This window comes from Oncorhynchus clarkii, chromosome 13 (assembly GCF_045791955.1).
Source record: "Oncorhynchus clarkii lewisi isolate Uvic-CL-2024 chromosome 13, UVic_Ocla_1.0, whole genome shotgun sequence".
Taxonomy (NCBI): Eukaryota; Metazoa; Chordata; class Actinopteri; order Salmoniformes; family Salmonidae; genus Oncorhynchus; species Oncorhynchus clarkii.
Window position 1 is genome coordinate 18,765,544 of NC_092159.1, and position 23,715 is coordinate 18,789,258.

At 42.4% G+C, this 23,715-nt stretch overlaps 1 pseudogene; it reads left to right on the plus strand.

Moving 5' to 3' along the window:
- Window positions 1-23,715, plus strand: part of LOC139423511 (VPS10 domain-containing receptor SorCS3-like) — a 391,895-nt pseudogene that overhangs the window by 73,843 nt on the left and 294,337 nt on the right.

Genomic DNA, 23,715 nt, shown 5'->3' on the forward strand with positions numbered 1-23,715 from the left:
TCACTTCGGATGTATCAACAGAAACAAGTCACATTTCTTCACACAGTCAAACAAGCTCACAGTTTCCAGCAAGTGTAATTAAATATATCAAAACCAATGCGTTTGGAGTCAATCACCTGCATACACAATTTGCAGCCTGGTCACCCAGCACCACAATTACATTGCAGGCAACCCTACACACCGCCTAAGCCCCATTTGGGTTATTTGTAATTCCTTCCACTGGGGGAAATAATCTGTATTGCCAGACAGCGCCGCTAGAATAAAGCATCAGTGTATCTCAGGTTTATTTGTGACTTCTCCAGTCTCTTACTCATTTGCCCTACATAGCGTATGGTTGATTTGATTGGCCCCTTTTCTGCGTTAGGTTTGTTGCCTGTTGCAGATAGCAGGATTAGTGTCATTAGACAAGTGTGGGAATGATGGCTCAGAGCCCAATAGATTAAAATACAATAGACTATAACTAAATGGTGTTGCGGAGGGGGGTATTCCTGGTGAGGATAAAGCTGGAGAAGGTGTTGTGGAGGAGGGTCTTCCTGGTGAGGTTAAAGCTGGAGAATGTATCTTCTAGGGATGCCGACGCACACCCACCCACACACACACACACACACAAAACAAACACACACACACCTGTTCGAAAACATACAGAGCTAAAGCACAGGCCTGGTATGCATGCATACACACAAACACAAAACTTAAACTAGACTCAACTAGAAAGCACAGGCCTGGTGGAACTAAAACTCAATAGGATGCATGGCGATGCAGATTTGGCATTTACTGGCACAACAAAGAGAGAACAGAGGACTGAAATCAAAGGGAAATTATGGATACAGTGAGGAGAGACGGAGAGCACAATCAGGGGGAGCTACAATATTAATGGATATTAATTGTCACAACAGCAGATGGATGGAGGTGTGCTGTTAAATAGAGTGTGGAGTGAGCAGCCAATGTGCCAACAACAAGGAAACAGATTGTAGCGTGTGTAAGAAACATACTTTTTTGTCGTTGCTAGGCCTCTCTTACCATACAACTGTGTTCCTTTGGTGATATGGTGGAGGTGTGACATCCTTTTGGTTTTTCATCATGTCCCGGCCTTTTAATTTTTATTTATTTTTATTTGTATTTAACTAGGCAAGTCAGTTAAGAAAAAATATTTTGTTACAAAGACGGCCAAACCCGGACGATGCTGGGCCAATTGTGTTCCACCCTATGGGACTCTCAATGATAGTCTGTTGTGATACTGGAGACTGAGATGGCTATTGCAAAATGTTGATTTTTGTGGTCAATTAACCATTTATTTGTGATTTTATTGTGTACTTGGGGTTATTGTCTTGCTGGAAAATCCACTTGTGGCCCGGTTTCAGCCTCCTGGCAGAGGCAACCATGCTTTTGACAAAAAGTTCCTGGTACTGGGTAAAGTTCATTATGCGTTGACCTTAACAAGGACCCTAGGACCAGTGGATGCCAAATATCCCCATAACGTCAACGATCCACCACCATATTTTACAGTCAGTATGTGGTTCTTCATATGCATCTTTCTTTAGACACCAAACCCACTACTTGTGTACGTGGCCAAAGAGCTTTATTTTCATGTCAACCAACAAATGTAAATGCCTAGAGATGGCTAAATGGCATTGGCACCTGAATTGGAACCTGTGCTATGGTCATGAAAATAAATCTCTTTGGCCATGCACCAAATAATTTCCTTATTTTTTTTAATAGCTCAGTATTTTTATTATTTATTTTATAGTCTTTTTTGCTCATCTTCGTCAAATATGTTGTACCTGACTGTATGTATGACATCCTTTTGTCTTTTTAGGATGGGCAGCTTCTGTATTGAATTCCAAGCCCCAGTTGCAAGGCTACGTCAGGCTACCTTCACACAGATACTGGGTTATTGGGCATTGGGTTATGTCTTATGAGTAGCACCGCCTTGCTGTTGGTGAAGACCACACGTCCACAGGGTGTATTTAGAACTCCTATCCACTCACCTGAAGGCTTTGATGTTTCAGAGGCATCATAACCTTTATGTGGAGGAGCTGTCAGTTTATTGGTGTTTCTCTGTCAAGTCATATGAGTGGTGTACGGTATGTATGCAGGGGAGGTGAGTGTGAGTGTGTGTCTGTGTGTTTGTTTATTTCACCTCTCCCACTCCCTCTCTTGTTTGTCCCTGCCTTTTGAATCCCCCTCTTCTCCTCCGCCGCAGACAGAAGTCAGTGTGTATCTCAGTATCTGTACTTTACTTTTCTATTTTTATTTTTGACAACTGTTACTTTTACTTTAGTATGATAATTGGGTACTTTGTCCACCACTGGTCGTACCCCACATCCACACCCCCACATATTCCCATAAAGATCAAAGCTTACCCAGGAGCTAAAAAAATCATAAACAGTTGTGAAACTAAGTGTCTCGTCGTTATGCAGTTTCCACCTATCCGCTCTCAGAGAAAATCTACCAAATGTCCTGAAGAGTAGTGGCACAATCTCGTTTTTCAAAAGAAAATATCACTAATTACGTCCTCGTGGCATTTTTGTTGTCTTTGGCATAATGTGTTAAGTTGAATTACTCTACCGCTTGACAAATGCTAATAGGTGACTGAAGTTGACAGAGACCTTTTTCAGTTGTGGTATAATGCTGTTGCTGTTAGTTCATTCACTATGTGTTAGGAAGTCCCATTGGAGGTCCATGGCAAAATGGTTGAAAACGTTAACCACTGCATGTGCATTCATAACATGTCTGTAGGGGTTTGAACATGCTCATCGTGCCACCCCGGAGACATAAACCAATATGTCTATATATAAAAAATATATAGTCCCAAGCTTATTGTAAAGCTGAACTCCCCATAAGGTGAAACAGTGCCACTGTTCCTCCCAGCACATGTTATTGCTTTTGTTTAGTTGAAGTAACTGAGGAGAGGAACATCCAGTATCGCAGTAAAAAGATATCACAGTACATACTCTGCTGTTCTATTGTGCTTGCAATGACATCAGAGAAAAACAAAACAGTATTCATTGTTTGAAGTAACTTCTTTGTTCTTGTAATATTGCAAACGGAATTGGCAGTTTCACTGTTGAGTATTCCAGCTTTAAATACAAATCTATTGTTTAGTAGTAATCTGCCGTACAAAATACAATATAGCAACATCACCCTTTCAATTTGGCATATTCCATGTACTCGTATGTTTAGTATTGTATTGAGTATGACACAAACATTGTAGATAATGTTGCCAATATGTCACAGTCCAGCCTACTTCGTAGTATACTAGTTTGCGTGATGCAGGTCATTGTGGGAAGGAAATATCCTCTGAAACCCAACAGGATACATACAACATGTTGTTCAACTGTGCCGTACACTTACTTAGAGAGCAAGGTGACATGGAAGTATAAGAATAGTGATTTTAAGAAACAGCCGGGAGCATTTTGGATGGGGAGCAAATTAAAGTAATGGGGGCTGAATAATGAAAGAGGGAACAGCCTGAAATGTACCTTGTACCTTTTCTGTCATCCTGAGTACAGTGATAGATTGACCCTTATCCTCCCTTCCCCCCTCCTATCATCCTCTATAAGTTATTCAGATAAAGTCATGAACAGGAGTTGAGTGCGGCCCAGAGCAAACCATACACTTCAAGGGCATGTGAAAATGTCAGAGGGAGAAGCCAAACTACCCTGGTTTCACAGGGATCATACTGAACAGGTGCGGCCCACATCTGGATAAACCCGCGTCAGTCTGTCAGGGTCTTAGGATTTGAAGGTATTATCCGTCTGGATGAGAGAGGCAGGCTGGGAAATGAGAAAATAACACTCTGACTGTTGAGAAAAATGGGCACATAACTTTAGTGGCAGAACTAAGTTGTGTTGCGAGGAGACTCAGGGAGAGGTAAAGTGTTGCTACTCGCTAAGGTGTTATATCATCAAAACAACATATACGGTTGTTCTCTTGACACTTTCTACCTCATTAACCTTGTCGATTAGGTTTCTCCAACATTTGTCACTTGCCATTGTTTTTGCTTTTCAAAACACACATAAATATTTGTCCGAATGTTGGATGTTGGCACTTAGCTTGCCAGCAGAATGACACAAATCAGGAAATGGTAGGAAACAGCATCTTTGAGCAAGCCACACAGTCCCTCCAGTCCTTCTATATGGAAACATTGCTTGTCTTAATCCGCCCTAAGGATGCAAATGTATGCCGTAAATTATTTTCTACACAGAATCGTATCATCGCTGAACGTTAGCCCAAATGCAACGGGGGACATCCGTCTCAATAAAGTATGCAGAGCGAGAACATAACAGGAAAAAATACATTCGCAAGATTTTAGGTTTTTCTGTCTTCTTTTGCATTAAATTTACTTTACAAAAATGAATTAGCATTTCCAATTCTGTGGTAATAATAGTAATATGTGGGATATTGCCTTTCTGTGGATGGGTTTCAGCTCTGGTCGTTAGAGGAGTCTCCTTCAAATAAGCTGGTTTAAATCAATCCTTGTCTAGTAGGAGTCAGTGAATTTATAAATCCCAGAGTGCTTTCGCTTACAGGATCTCTTGTCATTGTAATCTGTGGCTGACACCTTTCTGCTGCTCAATACTGATTCTTCATTCTAAAACGTCCCGCTTCTGACATCAACAATTCTTAAATAGATGTACTGTAATACAGAGGGAGAGAGAGAGCAGTAAACCATTTTTCTGATTTAAGAGCCTGTGTTGTGTTAGCAGAAGCAGCATCTGCCCCTTATGTGTTCCCAGACCTGTAGCCAGGAAGTAAAAGTTTAGTATCCAACTGTGGTTGTATTATATTATGTGGTCCAGACTCTGCAATGGAACACACTGTATGACAAAATGGCTTCCTTACGTCAGCAGTTTCACTCCTCCGCATAAACTGATACTCGAAGGGGATGTTCATCTTGAGTCAACATGGCCTCCCCAGTTTCCACCACTGCAGTGCTTAGGCCCACTTTGTCATGATGCGACCAGCAAGGTGCTGTGGAGTCAGACCCCAAATTGGTTCCTCCACATTAAAAACAGACTCCTGTCCATTAATTTACAAACAGTATGTGCAGATCTAATCCAAAATGGCCTCCACCACCACCGCAGTGCTTCCCCTCCCCCACCCATCTTTGATCTGGATGTGACCCTGCAAGGTGTTACTGAGCCAGAGCCAAAATGGCTGCTCCTTCTCACCCTCCACTGAGGTGCATTTCTCAACTCAAGGTCGGCTCCCCTTGCAGTTCACTGGACCCAGTAGGTCTTCTCATGACACCTTTAACGGACTTTAATTTGAAACACACTGTCATGACAATGCAGACCTCCATTTTGCCTTTAACAATGGACTAATAACTGCCCATATTGCCTTTAGCAGTGAACTAATAGTGTCATTTTCTCTGCATTTACCTCATAGCACTTCACAGAGCAGTTATTCCTAATTGGATAACAATGCAGACATACCAAGCCTAAGTACTTAGTTAGGTATTGTTAATTTGCCTTGTGAATCACCACGTTTTTTCACAGTCTAGACATGTAGAAGCAATATACTAACACATCCACACACATTATTCCACCATAACATGAACCTTTTAAAATCTCTGGGTCTAGAAAGAGGTTGTTGTTGACGAGTTTGCAGAGCGTATCCAACCGAGCGGAATAGATGACTGAGCTCAGCAGCCACCACTCCTCCCCACCAGAGATTACACATTTGGTGACATTGTGAACCAAAGCAGTTGCAGCGCCATTTGAACGGCTGCTATCATTTGTAATTTAACTGCAGTAGTGCAGATATGTGCCCCATTAAGATCCATTGAGGGACGGTGGTGGGTAATACGTCACCACACTGCGAGAGAGAATTGGTATTGGTTTACAGGAAAGTGGGCTCCATTAGCGTGTGAAGTTCATCTCATGAGATAATTGTTTTATTTGGCGAGTACATACTACTAACAACATGAGATTTTCTCCTTACATGTTTAGCGTTACGGTATGCTGTATGAGAATACATGCTGTTGCCATTACAGTGTATTTCATTTTTCAAACTCTGAAGATTATTACCTTCTCGATTCATAGTTGTGTGAGGATGTAATGATGTGTTGTAATATGTATTACAGGTCTATTAATCTATAAGTGTCACGGACGTCGTAAGAAGCGGACCAAGGTGCAGCGTGGTGAGCAAACATATTCCTTTTTATTAGAATGTCGCCAACAGAACGACCGTGAAGCTTAACAGGGCTATGGTGCCTCTAACAAAGTTAACTACCCACAAAACCAATAGGAAAAATGCTGCCTAAGTATGATTCCCAATCAGAGACAACGATAGACAGCTGTCCCTGATTGAGAACCATACCCGGCCAAACACAAAGTAGAAGAAAACATAGAAAATCAGAACATAGAATGCCCACCCAAATCACACCCTGACCAAACCAAAAAAGAGATATAAAAAGGCTCTCTAAGGTCAGCACTTGACAATAAGACTGGGATTTAAACATATTCTTACTGCAGTGACAGCATGGCACCTAGCAAATGTGATGGACATCCATACAATATCATCAGGTCTAATTCCATTTCAAGTGTTTGTTCATCAATTTCAAACACAACTGTTAAATTAACTACATCAAACTCTGGAGTTCATTACAGAGTATCAGCTCTACTGTACAGTATATGGACATAGTTTACATCCCAAATGGCACCCTATTCCCTATGGGGCTCTGGTCAAAAGTAGTGCACTATATAGGCAATAGGGTGCCATTTGGGACTGAACACAGTCTTATTTCAGTAGTAGAGACCTCTTATTCCCCAACACCCAGGCAGTTCAAACAATCCAGATGGTTTATTTGCATACACTTTCACATACTCTCCCCATAGGATTGTCTCCAGCACCGCCACGTTGCATTTTCTTGGCTTCATAAAATTGTCCTTTCACCTCCTCTTCCGCTCTAGTCAGAGCCAAGGCACTGTCAACCGGTGCGGTTTGATTTGGAGTACTGTACATAAATGCTTAAGGAATTCCTAGGAGGCTTAATTAGGTGTTGTAAAGGTGACATAGTAATTGTTCGGGACACTGGGGCTGAAATACGCCATTATCATTTCCATAACTACACATGTCCTTTTTTCCGTTGGGATGAGACTCTGCCATTATGTCTTAGGGTGCTATTGGGGTGATAAAGGACCAATCCAGTCAAAAAAAGTGATTTATCTATCCACGCTATTGAATATTACTGTGAAATTGTGAGAATTATGATAATGGCATATAATTTAGGAGCTGTTTTAATAGACTTCCTGAAACTTCAGCCTGTTGTGGTGGGATGGAGTTTTGGCCTTCCTTGTAAAATTGGGTTAGACCTTTAATGAATGAGGATGTTTTGATGGCAAAAGAGATGTCAGTTGTGATATATAGCTTCCAGGGTTCAGATGAAAGAAGGCAGTAGGATAATTAGAACCCCAGATAACCTTTCTGTGACTGCAGTCTTGTTTTGCCTACATATCTTTGACCACAGGGGCAAGAACATTAGTGAAAAAAATATTGAAGTTGAATAACTCTGAATGAAACCCAGAAACAACTGAAGTATGTAGCCTGAAGTGCAGCACCAACAAACTTAACAATCTCTGATACTATTGTCTTGAAATCCAATTTTAGTTACTTCTACAATTGATCTGCTACTGTATGAAGCTAATCAAATAAGTAGAGTTGATTGTTGACCTGTAGCATACAGTATGTGCCCGACCGGATCGATTAGGTTTAATGTAGCAAAATTTGAAATTATGTTTTTTACATTGGATAAAAGTAGAGACTCAGAGTTAGAAAATGGTATGTCATACACTACAGTTGAGGAACAATGGGAAAGTAATTTGCTTTGAAAGTTGATAAACTTGTAACTTCACTTTTGAGAAAATGGCCCTTGAATGTTTTGGTACATACTGGAGAGCTCTTCTTTGTCTACACCCATCCAGCATCGTTCACACCCTTTTATGCTTTAGCCCCAACCATCTCTTTAATCATTCACATGTGAGTATCAGACCTCAGGATAAGACCCAGATGCAGACAGTTCGAAATAACAAAAGTTTATTTACAAAACAGGGGGCAGGTCAAGGTCAAGGGCAGGCAGAAGTCAGTAATCCAGGGCAGAGTCCGTAAGGTACAGAATGGCAGTCAGGGTCAGGGCAGGCAGGGGTCAGTAATCCAGGGCAGTGTCAAGAGATATAATCCGGCAAGCAAGCTCAGGGTCAGGGCAGGCAGAATGATCAAAAACTGGGAGAACTAAAAAACAGGAACTACCGGGAAACAGGACTACGGGGAAAAACGCTGGTAGGCTTGACGAGACAAGACAAACTGGTGTCATGAGTGTCCTGATCAGGTCAGGTTACAGGAGACCACAACCCTACAGATTATTTCTCAACCCCAACAGAGGAGGAGAGACCTAGGGGTCTGAAGATGAGGGGGTTTTATGACCCCTCACGCCCCTGGTAAATCGCAGGCCACAAACAAATTCCTTTGTCCTGTTACTATGGAGAACCAGCCTAAGAACATTAAACATGAAATAAAGGGACTTTGGAACAATGATTTCCGTCAGCCACACTGGTGGTCATGACGGTAGATGGAATATGAAAATGTATGTCATTTTTGTTTTGTTATTAAAGGTTAATAGATGATGTTATTACGAAAACATTGTAACGTGAAGAGTTTTCCTAGTAGATGTTTGATGTTTATACATTGTACGTTGTATGGAAAATATCCAAATCAAAGAGAATGTTTTGGGGAAGACGAAATGTTAAGTTAGTTGTCTAAAATTGGATTTTAATAAAATCTAGACCTTGCCTCATTAAAAGGACTGGGTTAGAATTAACATATCAGACCAGGAAAGGTGGAGTGTTAGCTACACGTGGGAAATGGTTGAAACAACACAAGGTGAAGAAGATAAACTCACCAGATTATACCCACTGTCTGTGTAAAGGGGTTCGAACTCTGACTATCCACACGAGCTAAGAACAAGTTCAGAACAAAAACTGCCCATTGGAGACCGGACAACTAAGAAGAAGGACATTGTGACATCTGGTGGACAATCAGAGCATGTGCTTTGTTGAAACAAAAAAATAAGTTTTGGTTTCAACAGAGATAGATGACGAACTACTGCATTCAAACACGTAAATACATGTATTGCTTCCTATTCCAAAATGGGCAACGGTTTGTGTGCAAGGTATATGATTAATGTGAAGACAGTCCTAGAATGTGTTCACGATAAATGTCCCTTTTTCTCTATCTTTATATTTTCCTCACCCCTTTCTCCATCTCTGTCTAGTAAGCCATCATATCTTGTCAGTCCAGGGATTTTTGGCTCATGTAAGTGTGTGTTATTATTTAGTTTGTTTGTAAATAAATAATTAAACAAATTTGTGTGGTAGTGAATGATGAGCAAAGGTTGGGGTTCTTGCAGATCCAAGAGAGTTACAACTGTTCAGAATGAGATTGATATGAGGTAATGATTAACCTCTCTTGGGTAGGGGCAGTATTTTGACGTCCAAAAGCGTGCCAAAAAGTAAACTGCCTGTTACTCAGGCCCAGACGCTAGGATATGCATATAATTTGAAGATTTGGATAGGAAACACTAAACACTTTATAAAACTGGTAAAAGTATATCTGTGAGTATAACAGAACTGATATGGCAGTTAAAACCCTGAGGACAAACAATCCCCCTCCCCCCCAAAAAACTCCCTATTTTCAATGGCTGTCACTTTTATTATAAGGCCAAGTCCTCCCAGATTGCAACTCCTAGGGCTTCCACTAGATGTCAACAGTCTTTAGAAAGAGTTTCAGGTTGGTTTTTGGAAAAATTAGCCAGAAATTGTAGTTTTTCTACAGTTTTTCTGCTCCCATTTTGGCTGTAGTGTTTCCAAGCTCATGGAAGAGAGCGCGTTCTTTGGTATTTTTCTCCGGTAAAGACAATGACGATTCTCCGTCTTAAATTTGATTGTTTATTTACGTATTAGGGAACCTAAGGTTTGATTATAAGCATTTTTTGACTTGTTTGGAAAAGTTTATTAGTAACATTTGGGATTAATTTAGCATGCATTTTGATGGAGGGAAACTGGGTGGATTATTTACTGAAGCGCGCCAGCTAAACTGAGTTTTTATGGATATAAAGAAGGACGTTATCGAACAAAATGACCATTTGTGATGTAACTGGGACCTTTTGGAGTGCCAACAGAAGAAGATCATCAAAGGTAAGGCATTTTTTATATCGCTATTTCTGACTTTCGTGTCAGAAGTTGTACGCCTCCCTGGACTTTGGGAGTAAATAGCCGCTGGTTCATAAGCATGTGAAGAGGTTATACCTGTGAGTCATACGCTTTTCTTTCTTTCTTCTCATCATCCTTCTCTTCCTTCTCTTCCTCTCGTCCTCTCTGTTGTCCTGATCTTTTCCTTTGTTTACTCAGACTCTCCTTACAATCTGTTTTGGAGCATCACTAGAAGTGTGTGGAACAACGTGTTTTTTGCTTTCTGCAATGCAAGAGTCTGTGAAGTACATTGATCATACATTTCAACACATTATCTGAATGACTAGTGTTGCTGGTGGGAAATGTTGTCTACCATCCTGCTCATTTCCACTGTTGATATGATTGGACTGAGATTAATCTACATCCACAGTGTCACCATTTCACATTCTGCCTCTCAGATATTACATTCGGGTTCATTTCTCAGATATCATGGCAATTGCACCTTGCATCTAAACAATCATTACTTTTTCATTGGGGGTTATCCAAGCATACTGTATATACATAAAATAGGAAGATACAGTATAACAAGTTGTGCCCGGTGGCATGAGTAATAGACCACCCAGGAAGTTCCTGTTGCCTCTCATCTAATCACGTCAGCCCTCATCCCCCCAACAGCCAACCGCAGTGGCCTTCCCCATTCTGAGAAAGTGCACACTCATCACAAATGTAGCTCTGAATTTGTTCTGCCTAACTGCTTTCCTTCCTAGCGATAGAGGGGATGCTGTTTGTGTGTGTGTGTGTGTCCCGAGCTGCTGCCAGCTATGTCCACAGAAACTTGCATAAATCCGGTGTCTACATTTCATCACATATCCTAAAAAATGTGCTTGATCCAACCCCTTCAAGGACTTTAAACTCTGGCTCTCAGTGCCCCGGGCCCCTCAAGCCATGCTTACAGACAATTAGGTTTTCGCAGCACCAGGAATGACATACATCACACCGTAGGAAGGCCATATCTCTCCAAGGTAATCCACTACACCCAATAAAATGATATTGTCACACCCTTATCTGTTTATTCTGTCTTTGTGATTGTCTCAACCCCCTCCAAGTGTCACCCATCTTCCCCATTATCCCCTGTGTATTTATACCAGTGTTCTCTGTATGTCTGTTGCCAATTTGTTTTGCTTTGTCAAGCCTACTAGCGTTTTTCCCTCTGTTCCTGTCTCTTGATTGTTCCTGTTTTCAATTTATGCCAGTTTTGACCTTTTCTGCCTGTCCTGACCCTGAGCCTGCCTGCCGTCCTGTACGTTTGCCGCACCTATCTGGATTACTGACCCCTGCCTGCCCTTTACCTGTCTTTTGCCTGTTGGATTAAGAAACTGTTGTTAATTTGACGTTGCCTGCATCTGGGTCTTACCTTGAACTGTGACAGATATAATAGAGTGATATACAGTACAGACTATCTTGAATTATGTGGCACAGTCTTACCATTGTACAGTTCCTGACTTAAGAATTTCCATATTTAGCTTGCTACGTAATCATGATTTTGTGACAGATATCACTTTTTGGTAGAATAACAAACCCACGGTGTCTGGCTGTTGCTGTGGGGTTTGCTAAGGTAATTTGACATTTTGTGACACAGCTCTGGGGAGAACGTCCTCACATGTAAAGCCATTGCTATTTTAATGCCATCACTGTTGAGACAACGCTGAAATGAGACGTCTATAACTGGAGTGGAATACCTCTGCTGAGACACATCTCCCTTTGTTTATTGTCTTCTTCACTCCTTCTCTACCCTACTCCTCTTCTTCCCTCCCCCTCTCCTATGCATCCCTCCTCTTCTCTCCTCTTTTTCCCTCCTTCTCTTCTCTTCTCCTCTCCTCTATTTTCTTCCTTCACTTCACCCAATCTTCTCCCATCCTGTTCTTCCCTCCTTCTTTCCTCCTCCTCTTCTTCTCTGTCTCCACTCCTCCTCTTCCATTCTTTTCATTACTTTACCCCTCCTTCCCCCTCTGCCTCTTCATCCCTCCTTCTCTCCTCGACTTCTTTAATCCAGGTCTGTAACGAGTCTAGGCAAGGAGTCAGATCTGGTTAACATGGAGTGACACAGCCCTCATGGAAATGAATAGCATTACACACACACACCGCAGAGAAAGGCCCCCATAATATCAGTCCAATTATCAGCCTTCAAACGATAGAAGAGAGCGAGAGTCTGTCAAGGAATAAACCATACAAAAGTGCCCTCAAGTTCAATTCATACAGACATATAGCCTCGGTTTCCAGGCATCCTCACGTTCCCAGGAATAAGAGGCATGATCTGCAGCTGGCGGAATCCAGATATCCAGTAATCTCTATCTCCTTGCCTTGCAGGTATACAGTATGTAACATGCCGGGCTCTAACGTGCTCAGAGCCCAACAAAAACGACCCCTTCCCTGGATACATTGACATTAGCTCACTGGTGGTCCAAGATGACTATATGTTTATACAGGTAAGGCTATGTCTGAGAAGAATATATTGTATCATATTGTAAAGTGCCTTGCAAATGTATTCACCCCCCTTGGCATTTTTCCTATTTTGTTGCCTAACAATCAGGAATTCAAATATTTTTTGAGGGGGTTTGTATAATGTAATTTACACAACATGCCTACCACTTTGAAGATGCAAAATATGTTTCATTGCGAAACAAACAAGAAATAAGGCAAAAAAAACTGAAAACTTGAGTGTGCATAACTATTCACCCTCCCAAACTCAATACTTTGCAGAGCCACCTTTTGCAGCAATTACTGATGCAAGTCTCTATGGGTATGTCTCTATAAGCTTGGCACATCTAGCCACTGGGATTTTTTCCCATTCTTCAAGGCAAAACTGCTCCAGCTCCTTCAAGTTGGATGGGTTCCGTTGGTATACAGCAATCTTTAAGTCATACCAAAGATTCTTAATTGGATTGAGGTCTGGGCTTTGACTAGGCAATTCCAAGACTGTTAAATGTTTCCCCTTAAACCACTCGAGTGTTGCTTTAGCAGTATGCTTAGGGTCATTGTCCTGCTGGAAGGTGAATCTCTGTCCCAGTCTCCGTGGGATGTTAGAAGTTTTGGAAATACATTTTATAACCCAACCCCCAATCTGTACTTCTCCACAACTTTGTCCCAGACCTGTTTGGAGAGCTCCTTGGTTTTCGTGGTGCCGCTTGCCTGATGATGCCCCTTGCTTAGTGGTGTGGCCGACTTTGGGGCCTTTCATAATAGGTGTATGTATACTCAGATTATTGCCAGGTGGACTTTATTTAATTAATTATGTGACTTCTGAAGGTAATTAGTTGTACCAGCTTCATAGCAAAGGGGGTGAATACGTATGCACGCACTACTTTTCCATCTTGAATTTTTTGAAATCCAAATAAAAATTAATTTAAATGGCAGGTTGTAATGCAACAAAATAAGAAAAACGCCAAGGGGGGTGAATACTTTTGCAAGGCACTTTATGTAGACCATGATGCATTGCATAGGATGCGCATCGTTGGCCTTGAATGACATGGGCATGTGTTATGTATTATGCACAACTTGCTTTGGCTAGGACTGGGAGGGAGTTTACATATTTTATAGCACCACATGCAACAACTAGTTGATCAGGTGTGAGGAAATGGCATGATAGAGCTATCCAACTGTAATTCATAAAAAAATATGAATATTTATCATTCATTCTTGTTTTGACACATTGTATTAACGGCAGCATGTTCTTGATTAGAATACATATGGGGTCCATTGATTGACACAAAGTTTTTTAATTCTTCATTTTGCAATCTGAATATGCATATGTATTGGTAATTATGTGATAGCAATTCTCACCTCTGAACCTTGAATCGTTGCTATGCTGCATGTGTATTTTATTTATACTTTTTCCATAATTTACATTGTCAAAAAAACAATGACACATTCTGTATGAAGAAAATGCACCTCGCATGACATGTAAAATATGCAAAACTTTTATTTGAACCTTCATTTGAGAGTCTGCATTTGGACTCGATCGTGATTCAGATTTGAAAACTAGGGAATTTTATATTTTTCCACACCAGTCTCCTAGTATGTCATGTTAATCATAATTTGTGCGAGAGAGAGGAATCTGAAATGATAATGTGCTGAATTCTAAGTAATGCTGGTGCAATTTTGGGATCATGTTTTAATTTCCCTCCCGCCCCCTGAATAGTATTTACTTTGACATTGTGCAAATGAGGATGCACAAATTTAAAAGCAAACAGGAAAATTTGAATAAATATCTCACCAATCCAGTCCAGTATAAATAACTTTTCCATCCAAATGTAACTCCAAAGGCCTACCTAGTTGTTTGAAGTATTTGTAGGGGAAAGATATGGATATATTTCTATTAGAACATGAATTAGGCCCACATGTTTGTCCAACTCAGGTCACATGGTCAAGTAAAGCTCCTTGTCCAAACATTTCCATTAGAGCCAAGAGTTCTCTCTTGAGCAAGTGGCTTGACCAGGAAAACTATAGGCTCTAGTAGCCTATGTCAGGGGTTCAGGATGAACGCCTAGCCCTACACATGATGCCTTAAAAAAATCTGGCATGTAGTTTAGTTATAGCCTTCAGGGCCAAGACTTCTTCATAGTCAGGTTACATGTTCAGAAAAACTCCTGGCCCTACACATGATTGGCTTCATTCTGCCAGCATAATGGTCTGAAATATAGATCTGTGGTCTACCAGATCCCTCAACCATGTCTGACCACACTCATACATCTCCCTAACTAAACCCACAACCACTCAACCTAAACCTCCAACCGCATCTTCAATTCAGGAAACCTATAATGTTTTCTCATGTTGCGTCACACTGGACAGATTCTCTGAAAGGGGTTAATGAAACATTTTTCAGTTCAAAACCGCCCGTGGTTACTCTCCATCGGTTTTGAACATAACTAAGTTGCATGTGGGACTGTTTCTGGTGAGTGCTCACTGTGCCCAATGCTCTTTCCTCCCAAATTATTTATTTCCCTCTCCTCTCCTCTCCTCTCCTCTCCTCTCCTCTCCTCTCCTCTCCCTCCAATTGAAGTGCACTTAGAAGCACACTATGAAGCCTAATTGGTTCTATCATATAATAATGAGCCTATTTCGCCTGTCCCACTTTCAACCCAGAAAGCCAGAAACTTGTTTAGTGGATACAAACTCGATTAATGGAATTACGAAAGAGTAAGTGGATTAAATAAATGGCTCCTTAGTGCTGACTCTCACACCCTGATCTGTTTCACCTGTCCTCTTTATTGTCTCCACCCCCTCCAGGTGTCGCTTGTTTTCCCCAGTGTATTTATCCCTGTGTTTCCTGTCTCTCTCTGTGCCTCTTGTATTTCCAAGCCTACCAGCAGTTTTTCCCATTTTTCTGCTTTGCCTTTCCTCCTTTTTCTAGTCCTCTCGGTTTTGGCCCTTGCCTGTTCTGGACTCTTTACCCGCCTGCCTGACCATTCTGCCTGCCCTCGAGCCTGCCTGACCATTCTGCCTGCCCTGACCTCGAGCCTGCCTGACCATTCTGCCTGCCCTCGAGCCTGCCTGCCACTCTGTACCTCCTGGATGACCTTTTGCCTGTCCATGACCATTCTCTTGCCTATTCCCTTTGGATTTATTAAACATCTTAAACTCCAACCATCTGCCTCCTGTGTCTGCATTTGGGTGTCGCCTAGTGTCATGATACTGACGCTAGGACAATCACACTTTTGTTGGCCAAAAATGTTCTCCTGTCCTGATAGCCTCCGAAGCCTGTGCTCTAATTACAGGTTTCTAGCACTTTCTTCCCTTCTCGTGGTGTTTGGACTGCATAGGCTAACAGCTCGAGTGTTTGCTTGCCGAGTTGCTGGTATCATATAGGATGACTTTCCTAAAACAGGTCACTGAGCATTGCTTGACAAAGTTAAAGATTTATTTTAATAGAAAATAATGAGGCTATTGATTTTTTTCTGTGAGATGGTTAGGAGTAATGGCGCCGGAGGAGATGGCTGCCGTGTTACGGGCTCCTAACCAAGTGTGCTATTGTGTGGGTTTTTTTCAGGTTATTTGAAACGTATTTTGTACATAAGGTTTCTGCTACCGTCTCTTATGACCGAAAAGAGCTTCTGGAAATCAGGACAAAGATTTATTTAACGAGTCGAACAGGGCCCTGATCCCCGTCATTCGCTTGAAGAAGAGACGGAGATATCGGGGACCTAGGTCGGGGTCCCTTGTAAGGATCCGACAGCGAGTTGGTAATCCACCTGTACCATCAGTAGAGGCTCCCGAGTGGCGCAGCGGTCTAAGGCACTGCATCTCAATGCTAGAGGCGTCACTACAGACCCTGGTTGGATCCCGGGCTGAATCACAACCGGGCTTGATCGGGAATCCCATTAGGCGGCGCACAATTGTCCCAGTGTCGTCCTGATTAGAGGAGGGTTTGGCAAGGAGTAGGCCGTCACCTGAGGTAGAGTATATCATGATAAGCTGCAGACCATAATATTTACCAAGAGAGTTTTGATCTCTATTTTTCGTAGCTGTATTTACCACCGCAAACTGATGCTGGCACTAAGACCGCACTCAATGAGCTGTATACAGCCATAAGCAGAGGCGGCGCTCCTAGTGGCCGGGGATATTAATGCATGGAAATTTACATCCGTTTTACCTATTTTTTTTACCAGCCTGTTACATGTCAACCAGAAGAAAAAAAAACTCTAGACCAACTTTACGACACACATAGAGACGTGTACAAAGCTTACCCTCACCCTCCATTTGATAAATCTGACCATAACTCTATCCTCCTGATTCCTGCTTTCAAAAACTAAAACAGGAAGTACGCACTGATCTAAAGGGTAGAGGTGCCGCTTTCAAAAGAGAGGGACTCTAACCCGCTATGCCCTCTGAAGAACCATCAAACAGGCAAAGCGTCAATACAGGACTAAGATTGAATCCTACTACACCGGCTTGAAAACTATTACTGACTACAAAGGGAAGCACAGCCGTGAGCTGCCCAGTGACACGAGCCTACCAGACGAGCTAATTGACTATGCGCTCTTCGAGGCAAGCATCACTGAAGCATGCATGAGAGCACCAGCTGTTCCGGACAGTAGCCGATGTGAGTAAGACCTTTAAACAGGTCAACATTCACAAGGCCGCAGGGCCAGATGGATTACCAGGACGTGAAACTCCAAGCATGTGCTGACCAACTGGCAAGTGTCTTCACTGAAATGTTCAACTTGTCCCTGACCGAGTCTGTAATAACAACATGTTTCAAGCAGACCACCATAGTCCCTGTACCCATAAACACCAATGTAACCTGTCTAAATGACTACTGACTACGTCTGTAGCCATTAACCTGTTGCGACGAGCAATCCCGTATCCGGGAGCGTAATTATAGCCTCAAGCTCATTAGCATAATGCAACGTTAACTATTCATGAAAATCGCAAATGAAATGAAATAAATATATTGGCTCACAAGCTTAGCCTTTTGTTAACAACACTGTCATCTCAGATTTTCAAAAAATGCTTTTCAACCATAGCTACACAAGCATTTGTGTAAGAGTATTGATAGCTAGCATAGCATTAAGCCTAGCATTCAGCAGGCAACATTTTCACAAAAACAAGAAAAGCATTCAAATAAAATAATTTACCTTTGAAGAACGCATGTTTTCAATGAGGAGACTCTCAGTTAGATAGCAAATGTTCAGTTTTTCCAAAAAGATTATTTGTGTAGGAGAAATCGCTTCGTTTTGTTCATCACATTGGCTGAGAAAAAACCCCGAAAATTCAGTCATTACAACGGCGAACTGTTTTCCAAATTAACTCCATAATATCGACAGAAACATGGCAAACGTTGTTTAGAATCAATCCTCAAGGTGTTTTTCACATATCTATTCGATGATAAATCACTCGTGGCAGTTTGGTTTCTCCTCTGTTCAAAATGGAAAAATGCACGCACCTGGAGATTACGCAATAGTTTCGACGGAGGACACCGAGCGGACACCTGGTAAATGTAGTCTCTTTTGGTCAATTTTCCAATGATATGCCTACAAATACGTCACAATGCTGCAAACACCTTGGGGAAATGACAGAAAGTGTAGGCTCATTCCTTGCGCATTCACAGCCATATAAGGAGACATTGGAACACAGCGCATTCAAAATCTGGCTCACTTCCTGTATGAAATTTAATCTTGGCTTCGCCTGTAGCATTAGTTCTGTGGCACTCACAGACAATATCTTTGCAGTTTTGGAAACATCAGAGTGTTTTCTTTCCAAAGCTGTCAATTAAATGCATAGTTGAGCATCTTTTCGTGACAAAATATATTTTTAAAACGGGAACGTTTTTCATCCAAAAATGAAATACTGCCCCCAGAGGTTCAAGAGGTTAAGTGCTTTGAAAGGTTGGTCATGGCTCACATCAACACCATTATTCCAGAAACTTTAGACCCACCCCAATTTGCATACCTCCCAAACAGATCCAGAGATGACGCAATCTCTATTGCACTCCACACTGCCCTTTCCCACCTAGACAAAAGGAACACCTATGTGGGAATGCTATTCATTAACTACAGCTCAGCGTTCAACACGGTAGTGCCCTCAAAGCTCATCACTAAGCTAAGGACCCTGGGACTAAATATCTCCCTCTACATCTGGATCCTTGACTTCCTGAAGCCCCCAGATGGTAAGGGTATCTACCATCTACCACGCTGAGGAGACTGAAAAGATTTGGCATGGGTCCTCAGATCCTCAAAAAGTTCTACAGCTGCACCATTGAGAGCGTCCTGACTTGTTGCATCACCGCCTGGTATGGAAACTGCTCGGCCTCAGACCGCAAGGCACTACATAGAGTAGTGCGTAAGGCCAAGTATATAACTGGGGCCAAGCTTCCTGCCATCCAGGACCTCTTTACCAGGCGGTCAGAGGAAGGCCTTAAAAATTGCCAAAGACTCTCATAGACTGTTCTCTCTGCAACTGCATGGCAAGCTGTACCGGAGCGCCAAGTCTAGGTTCTTAACAGCTTCTACCCCCAAGCCATAAGACTCCTGAACAGCTAATCAAATGGCTAACCAGACTATTTAAATTGAGCTCCCCCCACTACTCTCTGTTTATTATCTATGCATAGTCACTTTACCTCGACCAACATGTACATATTACCTCAATTACCTGGATTAACCTGTGCCCACGCACATTGACTTTGTACCGGTACCCCCTGTATATAGCCTCGCTACTGTAATTTTATTGTTGCTCAACACTTTTTTTTTTTAGGGCTTTGAAGTAAGCATTTCACTGTAAGGTCTACACCTGTTTGTAACGTCTGCTTCCAACTCACACCCCCCGAATGCAGCTCACTTTCCAGCCCACTTTCCAGCTCACACTCTCAAACACCTAGATGCCCTGAACGCAGCACACTCTCAAGATCCCAATCACTTGAATTCTAATAACCTGTTTTCACACACCTGTATGTCATTATCACACTATTTAGTTCAGTTCTTTGCACCCCATCACTGTGAGGTATTGTTTGTTTTGTGACACACGTCTTTCAGAGCTCTGGTTTTCCCGTGATTTACTACTCCGGTGTATGATAGTTATTGCCTGCCTCACTAACGACACCTTTTTGCCTTGTTGCCTGTTATCTACCTATTGCCTGATCTCCCAGACAGCATTACTAGCCTTTTCCTTGCCTGTACTGTTGCCTTTTGACCACCTGTGTATGACCTTCTGCCAGCCCCTGGACCCAGCTACCTGCCTCCTCCTGTGGTCTTTTGCAATTAACACCTGCTGCACCCTGCACTTTAAACCAGTTCTCTGTCTCCCCTCATGTTCATTACGCTGTTGTATTCCGCGCATGTGAGACATAACATTTGATTTGATTTGCCCACGTCTACCTTCAAACCACAAAGGGCGTCGACAACAGAAGACGACGTGAGAGGAGCAGTTTCTGCTGTTTTTTAAATTTTATTTTACCTTTATTTAACCAGGTAAGCTGATTGAGAACAAGTTCTCATTTACATCTGCGACCTGGTCAAGATAAAGCAAAGCAGTGAGACACAAACAATAACAGAGTTACACTTGGAATAAACAAGCGTACAGTCAATAACAAAATAGAAAAAATTAAAAAGGAGGTGCTCTTGTTCTCCGTGGACTTTACAGTGTCCCAAAACTTTTTGGAGTTAGAGCTACAGGATGCAAATTTCTGTTTGAAAAATCTAGCCTTTGCTTTACTGACTGACTGTATGTATTGGTTCCTGACTTCCCTGAACAGTTGCATATCGCGGGGACTATTCAATGCTTGTGCAGTCCGCCACAGGATGTTTTTGTGCTGGTCAAAGGCAGTCAGGTCTGGAGTGAACCAAGGGCTATATCTGTTCTTAGTTCTACATTTTTGAAAGGGGCAGGCTTATGACTTTTTAAAGAATGACCAGGCATCCTCTACTGATGGGATGAGGTCAATATCCTTCCAGGATACCCGGGCCAGGTCGATTAGAAAGGCCTGCTCGCAGAAGTGTTTTAGGGAGTGTTTGACAGTGATGAGGGGTGGTTGTTTGAACCCGGACCAAAAGCGGATGCAGGCAATGAGGCAGGGATCGCCGAGATCCTGATTTGGAAACAGCAGAGGTGTATTTGGAGGGCATGTTGGTCAGGATAATATCTAGATGGTTCCCATGTTTACAGATTTAGGGTTGTACCTGGTGGGTTCCTTGATGATTTGTGTGAGATTGAGGGCATCTAGCTTAGATTGTAGGAGTAGATTTCTGGGCGTGGTAGAATAGATTCAGGGCATAATGTGCAGACGAGTATGGTGGGGTGCGGGTACAGTGGAGGTAAGCCCAGGCACTGAGTGATGATGAGAGAGGTTGCATCTCTGGACATGCTGGTTATACTGGGTGAGGTCACCGCGTGTGTTGGGGGTGGGACAAAGGAGGAATCTGAGGCATGTAGAGTGGGACTAGGGGCTCCACTGTAAACTAAAACACAACTGTCCTAAACAACAGTATACAAGGCATAATGACTTTTGAGAGAGACATAAAATAATGCATAAAGCAATCTCAGGTGTTGATTAGGAGAGCTAGCTAAGACAACAGGTAACAACAACAGCTAATCAGCTAAGACAACAACAACAGGTAAAATGGCAATGAATGGGCAGAGAGTGTCGGTTAACTACACACAGGGCCTGAGTTCGGGGCTAGGGCCGACAGATAAACAAAAGAAAATAAACTAAATGGAGTACCGTGATAAATGAACAGTCCAGCAGGCATCAGCTATGTAGCCAAGTGATCATAGGGTCTAGTGAACAGCAATAGATGGAGCAGGAAAGCTGTGGCATAGTCGTTACTACTCTAGCACGCAGGTGACACCGCATATAAAGTTAGCAGGCCGGGGTAAGTAGAAGCATCTGCTCTGACGTCCGGCAATGGCCGGTTGAGGGTACAGCGGATGGAATTACGTCTGCGGACCAGTCGTGTTTGTACGGCAGGGCGTCGTGTCGACAAAGGGGCGGGCCAAATGGCAAAAGAGGTATTGTAGTTGTAGTAATTTAGTTTGCTTGCCGGGAGATGCGCCTGGCTCGTGGCTAACTGGTGGTGGCTTCGGGGCAAGGGCGATTATCCGCTGCAAAGGTGCAGAGCTTACGGCAAGTATCTGGTGGAGTAGTGGATTCTAGCCGTGTCCGGGAGGCATCGGCTGGGTAGCCGGGTGATCACAGAGTAGGCCGGGAGGTGTACCTGGCTCAGGGCTAGCTTCGGCGCTGGGTCACTCGGTGCCTCTGCAGAAGAAAAGGCCACTTTGCAGTGGCTAACAATGGCTAAATAGCTAGTAGCTAATTTGCTTGTTAGCTTCTGATGGCTAGCAGCTGATGGAGGTTCTGGCTATAAGGTCTAAAAAAAATTGTTGATCCGTGTCACATTGAGTGAGGCGGGTTACCGGAAGGTATATTTAATTTAAAAATAGAAAAGAGATGAAAAATACAAAAGTAAACGAGAGGACGACAATCCACGTCTGCACTGCTACGCCGTCTGTATGCTAGCCAGGAGATTTGATTATTTTCTCAATAGAAACATCTAGAAATAGCCATTTAAATTCCTTATGCATCAATGTTCCTCTCTGATGAAGTATACACAGAGCATACAAACCATTAAGAGCTCTTTCCATGACATTGACAAAACATTTAAGTGCCTTTGAACATTGCATGGTAGTAGATGCCAGGCACAATCGGTTTGTGTGTGACAAGAACTGCAACACTGCTGGATTTTTCACGTTCAACAGTTTCCTGTGTGTATCAAGAATGGTTCGCCACCCAAAGGACATCCAATTTGACACAACTGTGGGAAGCATTGGAGTCAGCATGGACCAGCATCCCTGTGGAATGCTTTCAACACATTGTTGACGGATTGAGGCTATTCTGAGGGCAAAGGTGGTGCAACTCAATATAAGGAAGGTATTCCTATGTTTTGTGCACTCGGTGTATATCTTTACATCATAAATAATGTCATGCATGTTCACTTGTTTGAAGGATGCAAGATGAGTAATGATTGATACATTTCTGAAGGTTTTAGATTAATCCAATAAGTTAATTCATGTTGACAACAATGAGTCACAGATGTGCAGCATGGACAATTGAACACAAAGGGAATACTCAGTGTCTTGGCTCAATGTGTTCCAGGTTACTACAGCAGGACAGGCCAGCTACTATGTGTCCTTCCAGAGGGATCCATCCCTCAAAATCAAACTGCCCAAATATTCTCTGCCTAAGGTAAGCAACATTCATTTTACAGTGATAAACACATGCCTCTGGATATACATGCAGGAGATCAATTATTCAGATTGAGTACTTTTTAGTATTTAGTACATTTGTTATACTTTTTAACTCTGATTTGTTGGGAAAGATCTCGTAAGTAAGCATTTCACGGTAAAGTCTACACCTGTTGTATATGGCGCATGTGACAAATAAAATGTAATGTAGCATTACTACACAATGGTGTGTAGTCTCATAGTGTGTAGTCTCACTCTTCTATTGCTGCTGTTAAAGACACTATATATTGTGTAGAGAACATTGGCAGCTATAGTGTTAAACATTCAATATGCACACGAGACCTGATCTTGTGACGCCCAACACGCACTCGGCAGCTTGTTTACAACCCCAACCCATAAGATACATCATCGCTGCAGTGCCAGAGTGGAACCAGAAGGACACATACAACCTGTACCTCTCCGACACCCTGGCCATGGAGAATGTCAAGACCACCCAGATGCTGGACCTGTATGAGGTAAGTGTTCACAGTGTGTGTGTGTGTGCACATGGGATGACACCTACCACCGACACCAACAGACTGGTAATAGCCTTGTTATTCCTAATGTCATCGCATTAACAATCATTGCAGATGGTCCCCTCTCCTTTTTTCCCTTCTTTCTCAGAATGAATCTCCAGTTTATCACCCAGACACTGGCAGGTGTGATGGAGGGAGGTAGAGGGGTGAGATATGGGTCTGATCTTCAGAGTCAGAAGTCATGAACAATGTTATTACTACTGCTGCTGCACCTTCTA